General features: G+C 37.9%; 1 protein-coding gene across 1 annotated transcript in view; it reads right to left on the reverse strand.

Moving 5' to 3' along the window:
* The window catches only part of PROS1 (protein S), a 78,813-nt gene that overhangs the window by 52,585 nt on the left and 14,599 nt on the right, over positions 1-11,629 (reverse strand). The window lies entirely within an intron of this gene.

Consider the following 11,629-nt stretch of genomic DNA (forward strand, 5'->3'; position numbering starts at 1 on the left):
CCCTACACAAGTTACTGAAGCTTTTGTTTTATGTCAAACACATCAGATGATAGTCAATGTTTACATTATTATTAATACTGTGGAAAAAGACATCATACCAAAACTTTTGTATGTCAAAAGTCATAGTCATACCACCTTAAAAGAATAAAAGCTTTCTAAATTTTAATGGAAAACTTTTGTATTCTCTCTGGATATAGAGAAAAATGAAGGGGTACAGTCCAATCCACTATTTGAGAAGTTCAAGATAAGCTGAAGTATTTTATTACCCATACAACTAGAAAAATAAAAACTATGGAAAATGAAAGACTTTATACAAAGCACAAAATATGGAGGGCAAATTTAAAAATTAGTAGCTGAAACTACATAAATCATTTTAAACAGTGGAACAACAACAAAAATAACGAAGTTCCACATCAATCTGCAAATTGGAGGAAACTGCTTATATCACACACAAGAGATAAAAATCACAGAATTTATAAATACCTTTTGCAAATTAAAACAAACAATAAACCAACAAATGCAGTAATGTGGGCAAGGTTGTATACAAAGTTATTTAAATAATGCAAACAAAATTTATTAAAGAATTATTTTATTTAAATTTATTTATTTATTTATTTATTTAAATTTGACCAGAGAAGGGCAGTATAAGAGAGGAGAGAGAGAGAAAGCAAGAAAGTAAGCCACCAGGTGCAGGACTCGATCCACGGTTGGCCATGTGGGAGTTCAGTGCCCTTAACCACCACACCACCTACTGGTCCCATACATACAAAATTTAAAGAAAACAATATAAACAAAAATGATATAAACCATTAGTACCAGAAAACTAAAATGACCAATAAACGTAAAAACATTGAATATAAAAATTTTTAATTAGATTTTTGCCTACTAGATTTACAAAAAATTAAAAGACTAACAATATCAGGGACCAGCAGTTAGCGTAATGGCTATGTCGCTGGACTCCTACGTAGTCGACCGCTGTTCGCGTCCCAGACCCGGTGGCTTAAACTCATGCCAGGAGCGTGTGTGTGCGTGCCCAAGATCCCAAGAGGAGAATGGAGGAGAAGGGATTGCAGCGTGGTCATCTCCCCTGGGGGGGTGATTTCTCGCTTTCTGTCTCTCTGTCTCTCTCTGTCTGTCTGGTGAGCACATGCACCCTATAGCAAAAAAAACTCTCAAAATAAAAAAAGAAAAGAAAAGAAAAAAAAAGACTAACAATATCAAATACTTGTGAGAGTGAGGAGAAAGACTTACATACTAGTGGTAAGAGTATAAGTTGGTAGGCATTATTTGAAAGTAATTTGATAAGATTTAAAGTACATACACTCTTCAGCTCAAAAACTTGCTTTTAAATATGTCCTACAAATATTGACATGTGCTAGAAAAGACATATTCATTGAAAGATTGTTGAGTTAGTTCATGGCCTGGTGTTTAAAACAGCTGGAGCTCATCTGGCTGACTATCTGGTTTGAGTCTTGGACCTGGTGACTCAGAAAAACATGCCAGGCACATGTGTATGCGTGACCAAAATCCCAAAAGGAGAAGAAGGGATTGCAGCACGACCATGCCCCATGGGAGGGTGCTTTCTTGTTTTCCCTCTATCCTCCTTTCTCTCTGGAAAGTGTACACAACCTCTAGAAAATATATTTTTTAAAAAAAAAAGAAAGAAAAAGAGAAACATTTGCAATATCAAAAAGTTAGAAATAATCTAAATATTTATTAAGAGGAGAATGGAAAAATAAACTTTAACACACTCTAACACATTACTTATGTTGAATAATATGTGGCTATTAAAAGAAGATATTCTTGTACTAAAGATCTCTAACAAATATTAAATTAAAAATACAACTTGAAAAATACCACATCCATATCCTAATCCTAAATGTTATATATTATCCAAAGTTCTGGATATATAAATATCATGTGGACAAATATTAGAAGAGTTTTAAAAGGCACTCAAACTTCTAATAAAAATTATACTTGCAGGAAAGAATGGAGAGTGTGACATTTTAGCTTTATTATTTTTATATATGAATACAAAACAGTATCTTTCATCAGAAATTTTAAAAGCACTAATAAAATCCACGAATAACTTTTTCAAATCCTGACTTAAGCACAGATAGTTCTTTCAGTACAAAGATAAGCAAGTATAATATAATATTATAAACAGCTGAATTTGTTTCCCTTTTCCTGTCTCTTATTATCAAGTAATCAAGTAATAAATGATAAGTACTCAAAAGTAGACAATAGAAGGAAGAACGAAAACAGGATTAATGAATTAACAGTCACCATACTTGTTAGTTAAATAAATGAAAATCTTTGAAGAGTGAAATAAGTAATTTTGCTTTATTTTTCATACTTGCCAAAACAGAAATTTAAATGTGATGGCTCAGCAGTTTGACTTACATTATGAACCTATCTCTTATCATCTTTATCACCGCTCATTCACGTGAAGATTAAATCTGGGCTGGGAGGGTATAGAAGATGGTACTCGTGGGCATGCTATCTGTCAAGTGCATTACTGAGAGACAAATGTCAGCCCTCTCAACAATGAAAGGCTCCTACATGGGTAATTATCTCTCATTTATCTGAAGTAGTTTTAAGCAGACTTATTTGTAACAAACATGGCAAAATCTTAGACCTGAATTTAAAACAATGTGATTCTGGGGATAAGAACGCTTTCACTGAATGATGAATATGTTGATTCAATAGAAAGAGGAATTACTGTCAAACGCACTAGGAAATAAAAATATCATTAACACTCACTCTGACATTTCTTGGAATTGAGAGGCTAATATTGATATTTAAGATTATCTCTTCCCTGGTTAGGACCCCCACTGAAGGAGGCAGACCAGGTATAGTAATGTCCCTGATATACATACTCGTAAGAATAGAAGTTCTAAACCACCCAGGGAAAGCCAAGGGGATGTTAAAGGGCTACTGACATAGCCCACCTATGTCAATATAAGGAAAAATAACCAGCATTTAAACTTATTTATTTATTTATTTATTTATTTTTAGGTTTTTGTCATAGGGTGTGTACACTCTCCAGTGACAGAGAGAAGCAAAGTGAGAAATCGTCCCCCCGGGTGTATGATCACGCTGCAATCTTCTCTCTTCCATTCTTCTCTCAGGATTTTGGACATGCAAGCACGTGCACCTGGCATGATCTTCAAGCTGTCAGGTCTGGAATTTGAACTGCCATTCGCCGTGCGAAAGTCCAGCACCTTAACCATCACACCACCTGTTGGCCCCTAACCTCCATTATTTTAAAGGTGATGAAACTCAAGTAAAAAGCCTGTAACATATTTGCTCTAAATTATAAAGGAAATAAACAGCAGAACGAGGGTTAGATCACGAGCATCACAACACTCAGGCCTGTCCATTCTTATTTGTTTTTTCTCAGAAAATAAGCAGAACTTTTATTGTCTCTGTTGATGAGAGGGGTATCAAAAAGCACAACTGTTGCACATTTGACCTACAGGATAACTGAGCTACCAATAAAAATCTAATTCTCCCTAAGCACTACGTTTGGGTGTTTGTTTTGTTGTTAAGTTAAGCCTAACAATGCTTCAAAATGGCATCAAATTAAATAATTTTTAAAGTGCATGTTAAGGGCAAGCAGGTGGCATGGTGGTTAAGGCAACTGTGGTTCAAGTCCCAGACCTGGCGGCTTGCTTTCTCACTTTTCCTCCGCCTTTCCCTCTGATGAGTGCACATGCCTTATAGCAAATCTAGAAATAATAATAAATAAATTTAAATAAATAATTATTTGGAAAAATGTGTGTTAATAACTCATTTGATCTTCATATAAATAATTAAATGAACTAAACTATTGAATAGAGTTATCATTCCTATTTTCCTATTAAAAAAATTGGAAGCTGAGAAAGTTCAGTTTGTGATTTGGCCAAGGTCACAGAGCTAGCAAGTTGTCCTAATAAAATTCAAATAGGTCCACCCTCTTAAGTCAGTGCTTCCTTCTGCATATTCTGATACTCGAATGTCCATGATGTTCTTGACATCATGTAGTTGTGCAGTGACTAAATTTGGTATCTTAAAGAAGATATTTGCAGTCCTTTATAAAATAAATCTGTCTATCTAACAAAGTGTGCCTTTAAAAGATACACACGTGACACCACAGATTCAAAGCAAGAACTACGGGAGTGTAGGATGAGACAACCATGTGATTAGAATTGCTTTTACAGGCTGACTTAAGGTTCTTGACACAAAATATCCACCCTGATGGCCTGCAGAAATGTCTAAGAAGTTTCATTATTCATCATAATAGTAACGGTGACACAGAAACAGAGAAGGGCTCTTTTCGTATTAGCTACTTTAACCGTAACCACAACTGCTTTAAGTAGATCATTGTTTCCCACTTTATACATGAATAGGATAGAATTTAGGGAAGTGGTATTAATTTTACCACGTTTGTGCAGCTGAGGACAGAGGCAAGCCTGCCTTCAAAACCTGTTTTTTTCTGTGTTACCACTGTCCGTAATCATTTTTTTCACTTTGTTGTATTACGAAGTATTTCAAGAAAGTCCTTGTTAAACCCCAAATATGTTGCTTGAAAAATGTTTCATTCAGATTCAAAATTTTAGGTTATAATCTTGAGTTATGAGTCTTTCAAGATAATTATGACTGAGGCTGCTTGAACTTTTTTTTTTTTTTTTGAGAGGTTTTTCACTCTAGGGCGCGGGCGCCGGGCGACTTTTTGAGAGGTTTTTCACTATAGGGCGCGTGCGCTGGTCAGACAGACAGAGAGACAGAGAGACAGAAAGCAAGAAATCACCCCCCAGAGGGGATGACCATGCCGCAATCCCTTCTCCTCCATTCTCCTCTCAGGATCTTGGGCACACACACACATGTGCCCGACGTGGGTTTTAAGCCACCGGGTCCGGGACAGGAACCGTGGTCGACTATGTAGGAGTCCAGGGACATAGCCATTACGCTAACTGCTGGTTCCACTTGAACTTGTTTTTTTTAAGAATTATTTTATTTAACTTTATTTATTTATTTTAATTTGACCAGAGAGGGACAGAGCAAAAAGAAGAGAGAGAAAGTGAGAAAGCAAGTCATCAGGTTTGGGACTGCAATAGGCCATGTGGGAGTCCAGCGCCCTTAACCACTATGCCACCTGCTGACCCCAGAGTCTGCTTGAATTTTTAACATATCTCCATCATCTGTCTTCAAAATAGTGACCATATCAGTTGGAACAAAACGTCAAAAACAGAACTCTCTTTTGAAAATGCCTTCACAGCTTTTACATGGTTTGGGGTAAATCTTTTTTTGAGTGTAAATTTGCTTGACTTGTCTCCAAAAAACGTAGTTTATTGCTATAGGTTTCACAAAAGCACCTGCAATGAGGAAAGCAGGGTCAGCACTGCCTCTGCTTATGGCAGATTCCCTACTGTTTCCATTCAGTTTCAATTTGGTCAAGGGCAAGTCCTTGCTTTAGATCCCCATTCCTACTTTGTTGTCCGAACTTGTGTCTCTGAGTCGAAGAAGGGGAGGACTGCAGATTGCCCCAAACTGTTTAGTCAAATAGGGGTGGGATTTGGGGGGGGGGGGGGGGTCCAAACTGGAGGCTAGCTCCTCCTCTGGAGTGCTGCCCTTTTACTCCCTTGTCTTTTGCAAAGATGATTATCACATTTCTTTCTTCAAAAGCAGTTTTTGGTTGTTCCGCTTTTTATCTCTCTTTTCTCCCAGACCCACAAATAAAAAACTGCCATTGAAAAATGGGTCTGAGAAGCGAATCTTTGGCTAACATGTGGGTTGGCAGGGTGTTTTTATGTTTGGTTGGGTTTGTTGTTTTGTTTTGTTTTGTTTTGATCTTTGTGCTTCACTGTCAGGTCAGGTGAAGGAAAATGGCTTTCACCATACAAACAGGGCAAACAGCCAGATGATATCTTGTGATATAATTTATACCTCACATATATCAACTGTTGAGATAGTGTGTTTTCCTTAAATAAAGCCAGCAAAAAAATAGAATTGCATGTAATATGGAAAACCTTCAGTTAATAAAGATAAGAAAACATATGGCTGGAAAATAAGCATTTAATTTAAAATAATCACTACGGGGGCCAGCAGGTGGTGTGGTGGTTAAGGGTAATGGACTGCCACATGGCCGACCATGGTTCAAGTCCCGGACCTGACGGCTTGCTTTCTCACCTCTCTCTCTCTTTCTTTCTCTCCCTCTCTCTGTTCTTTTCTGGACAAATTAAAGTAAATAAATAAATAAAGTTCAATAACATAATAACAAAATAATTCTTTTAAAAAACACACACTAATTAACTAATTTTTTTATAGAGATTTCTACTATGAAAAATTTTCAATGAGAAAGTGGAATTAAAAACATAAAACTTGTAAGAATTTAAAAAATCTCAAAGATAGGTTTTTAAGTAGTCATTCATTGGCCTATATAATTATCATTAACTTTCAGAAAATCGTGTTTTCTGAAGTAAGCCTTCACAGAAAGAAATGTTCTATATTTAAAATTTTTTTTTTTTTTGGTTTTGCCATAGGCCATGTGTACTCTCTGGAGAGAGAGATAGGCAGAGACAGTAAGAGGAAAAGTGACAAATTAGCCCCAGGGAGGATGGTTATGCCTCAATCCCTTCTCCTGCATGGGATTTTGGGCATGCAGTCACATGCTCCCAATGCTGGGTCCAGGATTCAACTGTAGTCAACCATATGGGAGTCCAGCATCTAAATCACTGTACAACCAGCTGGTCCCTATTACACTTTAAGAGCTTGAGATAGAGACAGGGAAAGGGAAGTTAAGAAATCAACCCCTACCCTGCCCCAGGGAGATGGCCATGCCACAATCCCTTCTCCATTCTCCTCCCAGGATCTTGGACATGCATGCGCATACACCTAGTGTGAGTATGAAGCCACTGGGTCTGGGACTCAAACCGTGGTTGGCCATGTAGAAGCCCAGTGATGTAACTGCTACACCATCTGCTGGCCCCTAAAAAAGCTTACTTTGAAGAAGGGCTATTACTCCTGTTTTTTCTACATTTCACATTTTGTTTCATATCAAAGATTATGCTGAGCAACTGTTTCTTCTCATATTACTGTGTTAAGTGTTAGAAAAGGGTTAAAGATATTTGATAAAGGTGAACTGTTTATGAAGGAGTAAGCAAAAAACATAGGTTAATGAGAAATATTTTCAGAGTTAAAAATCTTAAAAGATACATCTGGATAAAGATTTAAATCCAGGGAAAAAATGGAGGAAAAAAAAAGAATAAATCATCTATGTATTATATGGTACATATATAAATGTGAGTCCTCAAAAAATTATAGTAGAAGAGTTAAGGCTGGTATTTGTTTAAAAGTAGGAAAGCCATTAGTGGCATTAAAAATATGTGACCATTGACTTCCATTCTGAAACAAATCAATGGATGAGTAGAGAAAAAACCTGAATTGTTTATTGTTTTTTTTTTTTTTTTAGAGATTTTCACTGTAGGGCGCGTGCGCTTGCCAGACAGAGAGAGACATAGAGACAGAAAGCGAGAAATCACCCCTCAGGGGGGATGGTCACGCCACAATCCCTTCTCCTCCATTCTCCTCTCGGGATCTTGGGCACGCACGCACACACACCCGGCGTGAGTTTTAAGCCACCGGGTCCGGGACACGAACCGTGGTCGACTACGTGGGAGTCCAGCGACATAGCCATTACGCTAACTGCTGGTTCCCAAAACCTGAATTGTTTGTCCACAAAAGAAGCGAAATAGATGGCCTCTTAATCTGAGATTTAATTATCACTTTAATGCACAGCCCTATAAGTAGGAAACGTGTGCACACACACACATACACACAGAACATACAAACTCTGCCATTGTCTTCACAATATTAATACCTTCGATTTAGCCATAGAGAATGCAGTACATACTAGTTATTTCCTTCAAAACATATTTCTACTCAAAAGACACAAATCACTCTTTACTCTCCCACAGAAAAAAAAAAAAAAAAAAAAACATTGGCTATATCTTTACTTGACTTGTTTACTTTCAGTGAGTGATAAATGAAGATACTTCATTAGAAGGGACTCAGAGCTCAGATTTTGGCAAGGTATAAAAGAGGAATTCTCTATAATCCTCTCTTGACTACTACATTACAAACTGGTTATACTTCCTGATGCTACAACAAGAGGTCTCTTTTATGATGTGAAGCATTACATTCATGTGGTTAGCTTTCCTTGTCTTTTTTTATCCAATAGGACATTAAAATGCCATTGATTTTGACATCATATACCAACAGGTTATCGCACAGGAAAAACTGTGTTTTTGTTCTATTTGACCTATTTTGTAGCATAGCCTCAATATTATTAGCCTGCTGGCCTGTGCCTATATTTATGTTTGGAAAAACAATGGGCAAAATGTTCCTGGACAGTTTTAAAGGCACCAGTAGATATTTGGCTTAGATCTGCAATATTTTACTTCTTGCAGTAGCTCCCAAGATCACCAAAATGAGCAATGCTTAAGTCTGTATAGGGACTTAAAGGGGCTCCATGCTTCTTTTCTTTTTCTTTCTTCCTTCTTTCCCTCCCTCCCTCCCTCCCTCCCTCCCTCTCTCCCTTCTTTCTTTTCTTTCTTTCTTCCTTCCTTCCTTCCTTCCTTCCTTCCTTTCTTTCTTTCTTTCTTTCTTTCTTTCTTTCTTTCTTTCTTTCTTTCTTTCTTTCTTTCTTTCTTTCTTTCTTTCTTTCTTTCTTTCTTTCTTTCTTTTTCTTTTTCTTCTTTCTTTTTTTTAGTTTTTGCTATAGGGTGTATGCACAAGCTTGGGAGGGAGGAGGAGGGAGAGAGAGAGAGAAAGAGTGAGAAAGTGAGAAATCACCCCAATGGGGGGCTGGGCTGGGGAGGGGGGTGCTGGTCATGCTACAACCCTTCTCCATTCTCCTTTCAGGATTTAGGGTACACATGCACATGCACCTGGAGTGACTTCCAAGTTGCAGGGTCGTCCAGGGCTCAAACCTTGATCAATCATGTGAGAGTACAGTACCTTAACTGTCAATACCATGCCACCTGCTAGTTCTGGGACTCCATATTTCAATGGCTTTCCTTTAGACTCTAGATATTATTTGGTTAAAGTGTTTCTGTGGAAGTAAGATTATTTGGAACATTGATTTGTTACCAAGCAGGTGCTTATAATTCAATATGGTTTCTACCAGCCTCTCATAACGTCCTGTTAGATATCTAAAAGTCTGTAAAACATAGTCTAAATAACAATGGAATTATTTCATTTTAGTCTTCATTTGCTCTTCTAAGTAGACTTTCTAAGCAACTTAGAAAATTCTACAATGGCAGTTAAGGTTTTGAGTGAAATTGCATCAAGAGTACAGATTGTTTGGGGGACATTATATCTTTATAAACTTTTATATTTAAAGTCATTATATGAAACATGATAGAGGTTTTTATGTCTTCCAGTAACATTTTATGGTTTTCGCAATACTGATATTGCACATGACTTACTAAGTTCATTTCTTGGTATTGGATATTTCTGTTGTGGCTATGCCTCTCCCACCACTGTTTATATTTTCTCACTGGCTTTTGCTAGAATATAGCAAAATTAGTCCTTTTTTCTTTTCTTTTGGTAGAGGTCTTTGCCTTAGGGCACATGCACTCTCTGGAGAGAGAGAGAGAGAAAGAGAAAGGAAGAAATCTCCCCCACCCCCACGGTAGATGGCCACATCACATTTCCTTTCTCTCTATTCTCCTCCTGGGATCTTGGGCACTTACACACACATACTGGCATGAGTTTCCAGCCACCGAGTCCAGGACTTGAATCATGGTCAGTCATGTGGAAGTCCAGCGACATAACCACTATGCCATCTGCCAGTCCCACCAAAACTCTTGATTTTGTAAAAAACTTATCTCTGACTAGAGTTTTACCATTTTTGCCATTTTGAATGTACAGTTTAATGTCAGTAGGTACCTTCACATTGTTGTGAGGCCATCACCACCATCCCATTTCCAAATTTTTAGTTTCCCAAACAGAAACTCCATACCTGTTAAGTAGTACTCCTCCATTTCTCCATTCCCTGTCTCTAGGAATTGAGTACCCCAGGTACCTCACATAAGTAAAATCAGACAATATGTGATATCTTCAAGAAGTTTGTGGAAAACGGTACTATAAAAATTATACATGGATTTTTTTGCACCAAAATAAACTCAAACTTTAATTTTCCAGTAACTTTTTGAAGATCCTTGGTATTTATTTCCTTTTCTGGGTTATCCTTATTAGATTTTCATTGGTATAGCTATTTTAACTAACTCATTTTAAGATCATAAAAGTTAGATTTGAAGTTGAGTAAGACATGAAATATCTGAGTTTTTTTGTTTGTTTGTTTGTTTTAGAGAGGTTTTTGCTATAGGGCGTGTGCGCTCGCCAGACAGAGAGAGATAGAGAGACAGAAAGCGAGAAATCACCCCCCCACCGGGGGGATGGCCATGCCGCAATCCTTTCTCCTCAGTTCTCTTCTCGGGATCCTGGACACGCACACACACGCGCCCGATGTGAGTTTTAAGCCACCGGGTCCAGGACGCGAACCGCGGTCGACTACGTGGGAGTCCAGCAACATAGCCATTATGCTAACTGCTGGTATCTGAGTTTTAATTAGAATTAAAATGTAGGGACCAGCAGATGGTGTAATGGTTATGTCACTGGACTCCCACTTAGTCGATCTCAGTTCAAATCCTGAGCCCTATCTTAAAACTCACACCATGCATATGTGCATGCATACCCAAGATCCTGAGAGGAGAGTAGAGGAAAAGGGATTGTAGCATAGCCATCACGTCAGAGAGTGATTTTTCACTTTTTGTCTCTCTCTGTCTCTCTGGTGAGAACATGTGCCCTATAGCAAAACTCTCTCTTAAAATAAATTTTTGAAAAAGAGTATCAAAATGTAAGTTTCCATAAAATTCCAAAACAGGGACTAGCTGCTGGATAGCTGGTTGGGTAGAGGTTCCTGAATGGTGGCATAGCCTAAATGTCCAGGACTGGCCCCATAACCAGCCTTGTGGTTAAAGTGAACCAGATCCCACATGGCCAATCATGGTTTGAATCCGGAGCCCCAACAGCTTGAAGAACACTCTGGATGTCTTGTGCATGTAGGCCCAAAATTTCAGTAGGATGGAGAAATGAAGGGATTGCAGCATGACCACATCTTATTGTGGGAGTGCTTTCTCCATCTCCTCTCTATCTCTGTCTAGCAAAAACAAAACAAAAAACTAAATATCCAAAAATATACTGTGATGAACACAGATAAAAGAAATAAATTTATTTTAAAGGGTTGTATAGATTTTAATTTATCGATATGTAAATAATCATAATTTTAGATAAAATATCAAATTGTAAATAATATGCAGAGTACAGTTCCATTCCTGTGCATATATTTAATTTTTAAGAATATATATGTGAGAACAAAGAAGTTCAAAAGGATATGGGGGAACCAGCAGTTAGCGTAATGACTATGTCGCTGGACTCCCACATAGTCGACCGCGGTTTGCGTCCCGGACCCCGTGGCTTAAAACTCACTCCGGGCATATGTGCGTGCGTGCCCAAGATCCCGAGAGGAGAATGGAGGAGAAGGGATTGCGGCGTGACCATCCCCCCTGGGGGGTGATTTCTC

The sequence above is a fragment of the Tupaia chinensis genome, unplaced genomic scaffold, assembly GCF_000334495.1.
Source record: "Tupaia chinensis unplaced genomic scaffold, TupChi_1.0 Scaffold000009_1, whole genome shotgun sequence".
Taxonomy (NCBI): domain Eukaryota; kingdom Metazoa; phylum Chordata; class Mammalia; order Scandentia; family Tupaiidae; genus Tupaia; species Tupaia belangeri.